We start from the raw sequence: 10,994 nt of genomic DNA on the forward strand, positions 1-10,994 counted from the left end.
ACCGGTCTACAACCGAGTAAGGCATGACCGGTCTACAACTGAGCTCCAGGTTAGTCAGGGCCACACAGTGAGACCCTGTCTCCAAACAAACAAAGAATCAAACAAACAAACAAAAATGCAAAAGGATCTGTGTGAATGCCTAATTATCTCATTTATTTATTTTATTGTTACAATTTTGGTGGTGAGCCATATTCTGCTTTCTCCCAGCACAGTGCAGGACATGCACATGGCCAATCTCTCCTTTCCATCTTTTTCTTATTTCCGGAGCTCAATCCTCCCAACAACAATTTTTGATAAAGGAAATGAAAAGCCACCACTAAAGGCACTGTTATCTGATCTCTCACTCACGCAAAGGTACATTGGTTTATTTCAGAGCCTACCTTAATTTACTGGGAAGATGTCCAAAAAGATGCCAGAGGAGGCAAAGACGGAAGACATGATGCTCAAGCCTAGGTAGAAATCAAGAGTCAGAAGGAGCCTGCCTACAGACCTTAGGAAGGACCAGCAGACCATGTGTGGCCCAGAGCCACTGGTGATGACCTTTGACCCAAGCTAGTTGTGACAAGGATTGAAGACCCCTTGGCAGAGGTATGAGGGGCTCAAAGATAAAATCAGAATGATTTCTGAAAGTTGTCATCATTCTACCTGACCTGTGAGTTCAGAGCATTCCCTTGCTGCCTTAGAAGTTCCCAAGGAAGCGGGAACAGCACCGGAGGGGAGAGGAGTGCCTCCCAGCCTGCATTTATGTAGACCACATACCAGAGGGAGCTGACGTCTGGTCATGTGGGTCTCTCAGGCTCTCCCAGAAGCATCCTGAAACCTCAGTAAACCAAAGCTAGAGACAACTTGCGGGTCGGATCCTCTGAGCAAAGACTTAAAGAGGAGAAATCGTGAGCCGGGGGAGAAGGGCGTGTTGCAGATGATGGGGAGGAGCCTGAAAAATCCAGAAAAACACCTGGGAGATCCAGAGAGTACAAGGCCATCCGACCTCAATGACCCGGAAACGAAACTCTCTGGCGCCCCTCATCCTTGCATGTGGAGGACAAGATGCAAGAAAGGCAGAAGGTAGTGAAGGGGACACAGACCCAGCCAACTGTGTGCGCTCCAGCCACACCCACACCGCAAGCAAAAAAGCAAGAAAGCATCCACCCCCCAAGCAACCTCACCCCACACGAGGGAGTTGCCCTGGTCGATCCCTCTTGTTCCAACCTTATCCTTACGCTACACACTAAAGGGCATTTAAAATGTAGCAGATGTGCAGCCTGTTCTTCATGTGGGTTCTGAACAAGTGGAGCGAGGGCTACTCCAAAAGTTGTCGCCTGTACGTGAGATACGTGAGATACGTTCTTCTAGATGGGCTGCCTTTCTGGCCTCAGTGGGATAGGAAGCACCTAGCCTTGCAGAGACTTGAAGTGGGGGGGGGGGCACAACTGGGGGAGGGGGACCCGCTCAGAGGAGAAGGGGAGGGGAAGGGCAGAAGGATTGTGGAAGGGACTGACCAGGAGGTGGGCAGTAAGTAGGATGTAAAGTGAATAAGTAAAAAATTAAATTCCCAGTATGGCCCATGGATGTTCTTCAGCCACCACTACTCCTTTAAAAAAAAAAAAAAAGATTTACGCGATGGACTTATTTATTGTGTCTAAGCATGTGTGCCTGCATGAGCTTATATGTACCATGGGTAGCCAAGGGACTGTAGAGGCCAGACTGGGTTGGGGGTTCAGATCCCCTGGAATTGGAGTCACAGTGGTTGTGAGCTGCTGGGTGTAGTGTGGAAACCAAAGGCAGGTCCTCTGCAAGAGCAGTAAAGATTCTTTAACACTGAACCATCTACCTTCCAACCACTAGATGCTTCCATTTTAAGATAATATTTCTATAAATTTAAACGGTGGAGTTTTTTAGAGCATACAGGTTTGGGGGTTGGAAGTTTCCTCTGCTCAGAACCATGTGCAGCTCCTTCAGCATCTTTCTGACGCTGTTCCCATAGACTTGACCTCGGTCCTGCTCCCACGCCAGCAACATGTGTTCATGATGAAACACTTGTGTACAGATGAAAGCTTGTCACAAACTGACACTCTGAATGGGAACAAAATCCTGTTAAAATCAAAGCTGTGCATCTGCAGTTTGGAAGGTAGGAAGAAGAAGGAAAGAAGAGAAGAAGCTGACCAAAACTGAAGGCTTGAGGAATGTCCTGATGTGTAAGGTGTGCAGGTGGGCTGTCCAGAGGTTGCAAACACCTGCTTTCTTCAGAGAGCAGCTCTGTAAGAGCTACACCGGGCAGGCGTGTTAAAGCAGGCTGGATCTGGAGGAATGGGAAAGAGAGAATACACTGCCTGGTCCTCTTTGCTTCCCTGCCCTAACTAAAAAAAGACCATGCCCAAAAGAAGACAGCCGGTGGCTCCTAAGCTCCAGGACTTTGCTTGTATGTGCCAATGGGGAAAATAACCCAAGCATTGGTTCAGATTCTGGCTGCCTTCAAAGGACTGAAATCAAATGCTACCAGTCTCTCTAAGCCCCTACCCTTGGGATTTCAATGCATTTTCCCGTGCAGTCATTTATAGCTTCATTATAAGAAGAATACAGCAAAGCGAGGGGAAATCACTACATGTATTAAAATAATAATAAACCAACATTAAAATAACTAAAGAAAACTATTTAATTCTGTTAAAAGACTGAAGGAGAATTTAGGAAGAAGAATGAGTTTATTCTTGTAAAGGGCTTGGAAGACACACAGAATTTGGTCTGGATGAATTTGGAGGGAGGATGCTTAGGAAACTCAAACTCCTCCAGCCTGAGGGAAGCAATGGCGGCAGGTGCTCTGAGAAAAGAACTTCCTCGTCCCACACAGAGATGGCAACTTCGGGAGTGACAGTGTGACCTTGTTAGATGGAATGGACACTTCTACACGCTCAAAAGAAAAGTCATGAGTCTTCAGAAGGACACAGAAGGATGCTCAGACACAGATGTGGATGCTTGCAGGTGTGCAAAGTCCTGGGTTTGGGTTCCCAGCACTGAAAAATGGAGAGAGAAGAGAGGAAAGAGGGAGGAAAGGGGGAAGAAAGGGGAGAAGGGAAGGGAGAGAGGGAGGGAGGGAAGGAGGGAAGGAAGGGAGGAGGGAAGGATGGAAGGAGGGAGGGAGGTGGGTAGAGAAAAGAGAGATGAGCAAAAATTGAACTAGAACAACTTAATGACTCCTTTAAGATATGGGGAACTCCATGTCGTCGGGGTTAGTGAGCAGCTCTGGAGCGGTCTATACGGATTGGATTCCAACATTGCCATGTGGCAACTCACTGGTCCCTTGTGGGCCTTCAGGTTAAACATCAGTGGAACAGGGATACTGACAGAAGCAAGTGGGAAGGCTCTGTAAGGATCCAGTGTGACAGTACAACAACACACAGTACGGAATTTGAGGGTGATGCCCCTTAACTAGACAACAGCTCTACAAAATAAAAGATAATGAGGAGAAAGAACGAGAAAGTCATGGCTCAAAGATCAGCAGCTGCACTGGCAGATTCAACCTTGTCTGTGTCTGAACTCAGGGCTTTCTGCCGAAATGGATCATGGGAGATCAGCCCACTACAAAAAGGAATCAAGCTGGTTTCATCTCTTTTCACCTCCCATGGCTGTAGGAGATGACAGGGTCACAAAGCAATGGTTACGAGGTTGAGAGCTGCCTTGTTCAAAGGGCTCTTAAAGCACAGTACTGTATTCTAGCCCACTTAACCCTGAAGACAGTCACTTCAAACCATAGCTTGCCATCTCGTGTGGCCTTGCGAACACATTTGACCTCACAGGAGGGCACAAACTGACAAGGGCTCTATTATTCGCCCACCTTACTGGATGCTTGTGCAACTGATAAGAGGAGAAAGAAAGGAAGGAAGGGAAGGGGGAAGGAAAGAGAGAAAGGTGAAGGAAGGAAAGGAAAGAAGGGGAGGGGAGAGGGTGAGTGGGGAGGGGAGAGGAGTGCAGAGGGGAGGGAAGGGAGGGAGGGGAAGGGATGGAAAAGGGAGGGGAGGAGTGGGGAAGGGAAGGGAGGGGAGAAAAGTGAAGGAGGGAAAGAAGGAAGGAGGACAGGAAGGAAGAAAGGAGGAAGGCATCACTTCTCTAAAGTGAGAGCAAGCTTTCTTTTGCAGTGCTTGCTCCCTGCTCGGCAGTTTAAGTGCATACTCCCTGCCCTATCTTACAAGTTACAAGAACTAGAGCAGCGTGAGGCCCAGTTCATTCTGTGAGGTGGAGAACCCAATGCTAGCCACAGTTTGTACATTATACATGTATCTGATCTATCTCAGCATGTACTTCGAATGTTAGCACAGTCTTGTCAGTCTGGTGACAATGCCACTAATTAGACAATAGTGGAAAGTTCATTGATGAGGTGCAGGTGTTGTCTACAGAGTGAACTCCAGAGAAGAGTGACCTCTCAGAGCTTGCTGGAGTGACATCGAGGCTCCCAACAGCAGCCATGGCCACATACTGGGCTAACCCTCTGAACTGTAACTAACATGGCTTTCTAGTTTTGTTTCATCTTCAGCAATTTACATACACAGTCACACAGGATACAAAACATTAGTGCAGATGGAGAGCATTTACCACAGGACACATCATGGACCCTGATGATAAGGACAGTTACAACAGGCCCTCTCTGAGTTCACCCGTTCAGCAATCCTCTGTGGTAAAGCTCTGCTTGTCTTTCTGTTGAATAAACTGAGACACCACTGTCAATCAGCATAAAATTAAAATTCAAACCCAAGTCTGCCTAGAACCCAGACCAAAGCTATACTGTTCCCACAGCATTGACTGTTTCCCCTCCCTCCCGTCTCCTCCCCTCTCCTTCCCTCCCCTCCCCTCCCCTTCCCTCCCCTCCCCTTCCCTCTCCTCTCTTCTACCTACCCCCACCCTGTGCTTTTCTGGCTTCAATGGATCTGAGAACAAGCTGCTTCAGAGACTTTAGAGTAAATTGTCTTTTAATTATCATTTTTTAAATCTCTACTTAGTGCCAAGGTTGGCCTCTGAAGAAAGGAAAAATCTACAAGAGAGACTACTCCCAGCTCCAATAACAAATGTCTCTGTGATTCAAAGAAGAGGCCTGGGTTCAAGGGTGAACTGGAACGCAATTATATTTATGATTTGAAAACTCTGCCCATTTGAGGACAAGCTGCTATTTTTACATTGACCTAAGATTTATTCCTGCCTGCCTCTAACTGTTTGAGCAGCTTATAGATTAGAATTCAAAAGGCATGTAAGGATCATGATATGCAGAAATTTCTTGGGGAGGAAAGCAGATGGGATAAAGCTTTTAAAGTACCCAGTTCTGAGACAGAACACTGACCAGAGATTCCCAGCTAAGAACAAAGAGTTATAATTTGTTAGCTAATTAACCACAGCATCAGGCTTTAGGCTATGCAGAGAATCTGTTCTTTATTTCTTGACAAAATAATCAAGCTATGGGTTAGAAAGATGGGTGAATAGATCAGAAATGGATTAACTGCATACGGACCTGATTTCAGATCCCAGTATCTCAAAGAGCTGACTGTGGCCCCACTGGATATGCCCACACAGAGACATGAAGTCGCTGGCTTGCTGGATGCCTGCTTGCCTGACCAGAAAAGTCGAAGCTCCAAGATCAGTAGAGACCTCGCCTCAAAGGATGAAGGCAAAGTGCCAGACACACACAGACACACACACACAGACACACACATACATCATACATAAATTAATAAAAATCAAGCTAATGTTAAGGTTCTATCAAACTTCTAACTCTTGTCTCTCTCTTCCTCCATAAAAGGAGACAACTCAGCAAAGGAACCATTCTGTCGAGAGAGAAGCCGCACCATGCTCTCCCCACAGCAAAGCTAACTCTGATGTGCTGCCAGTGTCCTCTGAGGGCCTCCTGTGTCTGCAGATGCTGTTGGCTATTAGAAACCCTTTCTCTGGGCTTAGATGCACATTCTCCTCCACTTACAGAAGAAAGGGAAATGAGCCATGGGCCACCTGGCTGGATGAGAGAGCTTCCCTATACCAGAGAGGAGACCTTATAAATAACTGCTTATTGCCACCTACTTGAAAGTGAGCTGAATCTCTCTGTGTGTAAAGTGTGTATGCATGCATAAATATATGTATGAGGGGTGTGTGTATGATTCATATATGTGGGGGGCATGCATGGTGTGTACATGGTGCATATGTGTGTGGGTTACATATATATGGTATATGTATAGTGTGTTTGTGTGTTTGTGTGTGGTGCATATGTATACATGCTGTATGGAGGTGTCTGTGTGGTGTACACATGATACATGTGTATAGGGTGTGTATATGGTAGTATACATACTTCATGTGTATGGTATATATGTATGCATGTACAATATGTATATATAACAAATGTAAATGGCACATGTATATATAGGGTCTATATGCATGGTTTATCTGTATACTGTGTGTGCATTATGTGTAAGGTATGTGTATGGTACAAAATACACAAACACATATATACACACATATGAATATACATATGCGTATACATGCTAATACTCATATGCACAAACATTCACTCATGCACGTGCACACACTCAAACATATACATGTGCACACACATACATGCAAATACATACACAGTGCACACGCACACACATATGTGTGCACATATACATGCATGTACACTGCACATACACATGCACACATGCATGCACACTGCACACTCCCCCACACACACATGTACACACACACATACACACGCACAGTGCACACACACATGCACACATGCATGCATACTGCACACACCTGCACACACACATGCACGTGCATACATATACATACACAGTGCGCACACACATGCACACATGCATGCACACTGCACACACTCATACACACACACATGTGCACACACACGCACACATGAGCACATTCTTTCTCCTTGAGGCAGTAGCGTTGGTAAGGCCTCTCTGAAGAGAGGAACTTTGTCTTCAGCAAGTCATTTGTCAACACACAGCAGCCACAACATATTTTTTTAAAAAAAATGACATTTATTTATCAATTTTATTTCCTTGGTTATTTATTTTTTATGTGTGTACTGGGGAGGCGTGTGTGCATGCCACTGTGAGCTTGTGGAGGTCGGAGAACAACATGTGTGAGTCAGTTCTCTCTGCCACATCCAGTGGGCATCGCCGCTAGAAACAGAGCTAAAATCGTTTACCCTAGTTTCATGATCAAAGTATCCATACTGAAGCCAAGTATGTGGTACATGTTTGTAACCCCAGCACTTGGGGGGTAGAAGAAGGAGGTTAAGGTCATCCTTGTCTACATGTGTTCAAGGCCAGCCTGGACTACATGTAAGTCTCTTTCAAGAAGAAGAAATCAGAGTATTAGACTGCAGTCTTTGATGGGGAACCACATCTATTTAAAGGTCTGTATGCCCCAGGCTGGCTCACATTCAGCTAGATTTGGTTGGCACGATCCTTACACACCCACCCCACCCTTTCTTTTGGGCTGTATCACACGTGTTCTTTACTCTAGAAAGGAGTAGAAATCCTGAAAACCTCTCACCAATCCCTGTATTAAGCACTGCAGGCCCCAGGGGTTTCTTTGTGGGGGTCTCTCCCATGGGTCTGTTCATTCCATTCTCACACATTTCAGCAGAACTGAGACATGGAAACAGGCATTCTAAGTATGTCATTGGGTTGGTTATGTGAGCAGGCACGAGCTGTTCTTTCATAATTAGGTTTACGAGTCTCAAAGTTAATGAGTATTAATGAGAAGGCGGTAGGATCAAGGCTAGCACCTCCCTCCCTCCCTCCCTCCCCCCCTCCCTCCCCCTCCCCCCCCTCCTCCTCTCTCTCTCTCTCTCTCTCTCTCTCTCTCTCTCTCTCTCTCTCATTAGAGGAATTTTGTATGACTGAAACCTGGGGTAGAAACTGGAGCTCTCCACAATTTCCTCCCACCTTGGCAGTGTATCAGTGTGTCACATGTCATAGCTGATGAGTGGCTCACTTAGACCTCAGTCATAGCATATGCTCTACAGGTTCTGACAACTGGGTAATGGCACACAATCACCACAGTGTCATAGCAGAAAGCCTCCCGACTTAACAAGCACTCTGTACTACCCGAATCCATGTCTGTTTTACTCTAGTTTGGCCTTTTCCTAGGAGGTCCTATGAACGGCACCCTACAGTAAGTAGCTTTCCTAATTAACTTACTTCACTTAGCAGCAAGCAGTTAAGTTTTCTTGTCTTCCTTCTCTGGACATATAGCTCACATTTTACCATTGAATAATAATTGGTTGTTTACCTGTTTGCTTTCCTCTTGGTTTCTTCCAAGATTTTACAATTATAAATAAAACCACTGTAAATGTTACTGTTCAGGCTTTTTAATGTTTTCTATATATTTTCAGTTTATTTGGGCACATGCCAAGGAAAGTGATTACTAGATCTTATGGTTAAAAGTGTGGGCTTGGGAGTTTGCTCAGTGGTAGAGTGCTTTTGCCTACCCTTGATTAGATCCTCAGCTCTGGGGGAGGGGTGGGAGTGGGGAGGGGTAAAATTAACGGAAGAGGTGCTCCTGCACTTGCTTCATGCATTCACACGCATGTACACACACATTAATTAATAACATTAATAATGTTATCAAACATTAATAATGAAATCTTTTTTTAAGTGATGTGTTTAATTTAGCAAGAAACTGAAATTCTGTTCTTCTGAAGTCACTGTCCTTCGCATCCCCACTAGACTGAAGAAGCATTCCGGCTGCTCCATGGGCAGCAGCACTGTCGGCCACTGGTGATATCAAGCTTGGGGTTTTACGGTGTAGGCATCTCTGATGAAAAAATATACTTTCATTGCCTATATAGTGACTGTTTATCTTCTTTGATAAAGTCTCTATGCAGATATTTTGTGTGGGTTTTTAAGTTGAATTTTTTTTATTATAATTATTGAGTTCTTTTTTTTTTTTTCAGCTTTTGGGAACTTTATTTTCCTTCCACCTTTTTTCCCTTTGCTCAGGTGTCTGCAGAGCAGCTCAGGACCGCTCAGTGGTGGCTCCAACCCACTCGGTGGCCTGTGCTGTGGGAGCTGCTGACCAGTCCTCGGTGGCTGTCTGCGAACTCCAGTCCTCCGTGGGGAACTGCTGGATGGGCACAGAGGGTACCTGCACACCCTCAGACCAGTCGGCCACCTCAGGCTGAGCAGCAGTGAACTCGAGAGCTGGTGAGGTCCATTCACTCTGGAATTCCTCCTTGGTCACAGCCTTCTCAGCAGCAGCCTGTTCCTCCTGCTCAATCTCCTCTGGGTCTCTATAGAAATAAAGATCAGGCATAACCTCCCATGGATGCTCATGGGAGATAGTACCTCACATGTGGAGTACTTCCCGGGCCAGCATCCACCACATCAGACCCACTGAATGAGCTCCCTTGTTGTTGCATGGGATGGCAATGTTCACATAGCGCAGGGGAGAGTCTGTGTTACACAGAGCAATGGTGGGCAGGTTGACATAAGAGGCCTCTGTGAGGGGCTGGTGGTCAGCCCTGGGATCAGTCGCCACTAGAAGCCGTGGCTCCCTGAAGGCTGCTTGGATCTGACTAGTGAAGGTCCCAGGTGTGAAGCGGCCAGCAATTGGAGTGGCTCCTGTGGCAGCAGCAAACGTGAGCACAGCTTGCTGGCCAGTGTTCCTGGAGGAGATGACACTGACGTCAGCAGGGTTCTCAATGGCAACAATGGCCCGAGCTGCGAGCAACAGCTTCTCCCAGGTCCTCTTCAGATTTATGGTGTAGATACCATCACTTTTCTGTTTGTAGATGTACTGCTCCATCTGAAAGTCAAGGTTGGTGCCACCTAAGTGGGTTCCTGCAGCAAGGAATTTGAGGACATCCTCCTCCTTCATCTGCAGGACATCAAGGGCTTGGGACATTGTGCAAGTTTCCCTTTTAAGTTACGATGGGAACCAAGAACAACGCCGTATGGACCCATCCCCAGGTAGCGCGGAAAAGGCTAATTATTGAGTTCTAACAGTTCTTTATTACAAATTCTGAATAAGATCTCTGCTTAGTATATTTTTTCAAAGATTTCCATAGGTTTACAGTTTTTCATTTTGTTTGTATGCATGTGATATGCAGAGTACACGTACTTGGGTGTGTTTGGTGGTGTGCACACCCCCTGGCTGTGTGTCATAGTCAGGGGCCAACCGTGACTATCAGTCCTTGTCTTCCAAGTGTGTGAAGCAGGGCAGGGTCTCTCTTTTTTGTTGCTCGTCACTGTAGTCTACACAGGCTGACTGGTCTACAGGCCTCCAGGGAGTCTCTGGATTCTATCTCTCATCTCTCTGCAGAACCATTACAGAACCCACTACCACACCCAGATTAACACAGGTTCTACAAATTTGAACTCAGGCCCCATACTTGCATGGCAAACCACTGAGCCATCTCTCTAGACCTCACTGTTGTATTAATACCATTTTGAAAACTTCTATCTGTCCATAATTAACCGTGTATCTGTTTTGGTGCTTTAAACAAACAGAGCCAGCTTCCTATGACTGAAGTGACAAGGTGGGAAGTTGAACACTGACGTCACTTATTTGTCAGTCCTTGTCCTACGATTGAATAATGTTGCCTCTAATGTGCTACAGGTTACTTAGGGGACAAGAAAATAGTATCTTCATTCTTAGCTTCCCATCTTATTAAAAATAAGACCATTCGTGACATGACTTATGTCAATGTGTTTTATATTGTAGTATTTATTTATTTATATATGTATCTTATATTTAGTATGCATTGTTTACATTTATACATAGTTCACATAAGGTTTATAGGTAAACTCAACTGTATGCAAATAGCAAGTTCTGAGTAAAATCATCAAACAATTATAATGAATTTATATAACCTCTTTTGGACATAGTATTGGGAACCTGGACAGGCTCAGGCTGACCTCTACCAGCCCATCCCTCAAATGTCCCCACATACACTAATTGATGTCCTCTCATCCAGGTCTTGCTTTAAAGTGCTTGAAAATGTCAGCTTAGGT

At 45.5% G+C, this 10,994-nt stretch overlaps 1 pseudogene; it reads right to left on the minus strand.

The window, feature by feature from the left end:
* Window positions 1–8,902: 8,902 nt before the first annotated feature.
* LOC114619945 lies at window positions 8,903–9,885 on the minus strand (annotated as a pseudogene).
* Window positions 9,886–10,994: the final 1,109 nt, after the last annotated feature.

The sequence above is a fragment of the Grammomys surdaster genome, unplaced genomic scaffold (assembly GCF_004785775.1).
Source record: "Grammomys surdaster isolate TR1022 unplaced genomic scaffold, NIH_TR_1.0 63, whole genome shotgun sequence".
Classification (NCBI taxonomy): domain Eukaryota; kingdom Metazoa; phylum Chordata; class Mammalia; order Rodentia; family Muridae; genus Grammomys; species Grammomys surdaster.